The sequence below is a fragment of the Ovis canadensis genome, chromosome X (assembly GCF_042477335.2).
Source record: "Ovis canadensis isolate MfBH-ARS-UI-01 breed Bighorn chromosome X, ARS-UI_OviCan_v2, whole genome shotgun sequence".
Classification (NCBI taxonomy): Eukaryota; Metazoa; Chordata; class Mammalia; order Artiodactyla; family Bovidae; genus Ovis; species Ovis canadensis.
Window position 1 is genome coordinate 94,523,945 of NC_091727.1, and position 1,711 is coordinate 94,525,655.

The 1,711-nt window shown below is 45.6% G+C and overlaps 1 pseudogene; it reads left to right on the forward strand.

Moving 5' to 3' along the window:
• Positions 1-617: 617 nt before the first annotated feature.
• On the forward strand, positions 618-1,410 carry LOC138930815 (craniofacial development protein 2-like; annotated as a pseudogene).
• Positions 1,411-1,711: the final 301 nt, after the last annotated feature.

Here is a 1,711-nt window from a genome sequence, read left to right on the forward strand (position 1 = left end):
AATTCCCAGATCCCCGAGCCTGAGGCCAGGGGCAGCAGCTGGGAGGAGCCACCCATGCCTGAGGCCAGGGCCCACAGCCGGGAGGAGCAACCTGAGGAGCAGTGGCTACGCAGGCGCACGAGGGCCTAGAGGAACTATCCCATGTTGAAGGTCAGGAACGGTGGCGGTAAGGAGATACCCCTCATCCAAGGTAAGGAGCAGCGGCTGTGCTTTGCTGGAGCAGCCGTGAAGAGATACCCCCAAGTCCAAGGTAAGAGAAACCCAAGAAAGATGTAGATGTTGCAAGAGGGCACCAGAGGGCAGACACACTGAAACCATACTCACAGAAAACTAGTCAATCTAATCACACTAGGACCACAGCCTTGTCTAACTCAATGAAACCAAGCCATGCCTGCGGGGCAACCCAAGACGGGCGGGTCATGGTGGAGAGGTCTGACAGAACGTGGTCCACTGGAGAAGGGAATGGCAAGCCACTTCAGTATTCTTGCCTTGAGAACCCCATGAACAGTATGAAAAGGCAATATGATAGGATACCAAAAGAGGAAGTCCCCAGGTCATTAGGTGCCCAATATGATACTGGAGATCAGTGGAGAAATAACTCCAGAAAGAATGAAGGGATGGAGCTAAAGCAAAAACAATACCCAGCTGTGGAAGTGACTGCTGATACAAGCAAGATCCAATGCTGTAAAGAGCAATATTGCATAGGAACCTGGAATGTCAGGTCCATGAATCAAGGCAAATTGGAAGTGGTCAAACAAGAGATGGCAAGGGTGAACGTTGACATTCTAGGAATCAGCAAACTAGACTGGAATGGGTGAATTTAACTCAGATGACCATTATATCTACTACTGCGGGCAGGAATCCCTCAGAAGAAATGGAATAGCCATCACGTTCAACAAAAGAATCCAAAATGCAGTACTTGGATGCAGTCTCAAAAATGACAGAATGATCTCTGTTCATTTCCAAGGCAAACCATTCAATACCACAGTAATCCAAATCTATGTCCCAACCAGTAACTCTAAAGACGCTGAGGTTGAACAGTTTTATGAAGACCTAAAAGACGTTTTAGAGCTAACACCCAAAAAAGATGTCCTTTTCATTATAGGGGACGGGAATGCAAAAGTAGGAAGTCAAGAAACACCTGGAGGAACAGGCAAATTTGGCCTTGGAATGAGGAATGAAGCAGGGCAAAGACTAACAGAGTTTTGCCAAGAAAATGCACTGGTCACAGAAAACACCCTGTTCCAACAACACAAGAGAAGACTCTACACATGGACATCACCAGATGGTCAACACTGAAATCAGATTGATTATACTCTATGCAGCCAAAGATGGAGAAGCTCTATACAGTCAACAAAAACAAGACCAGGAGCTGACTGTGGCTCAGATCATGAACTCCTTATTGCCAAATTCAGGTATGACCTAAATCAAATCCCTTATGATTAAACAGTGGAAGTGAGAAATAGATTTAAGGCCCTAGACCTGATAGATAGAGTGCTTGATGAAGTATGGAATGAAGTTTGTGACGTTGTGCAGAAGACAGAGATCAAGACCATCCCCACGGAAAACAAATGCAAAAAAGCAAAATGGCTGTCTGGGGAGGCCTTACAAATAGCTGTGAAGAGAAGAGAAGCGAAAAGCAAAGGAGAAAAGGAAAGATATAGGCATCTAAATGCAGAGTTCCAAAGAATAGCAAGAAGAGATAAGAAAG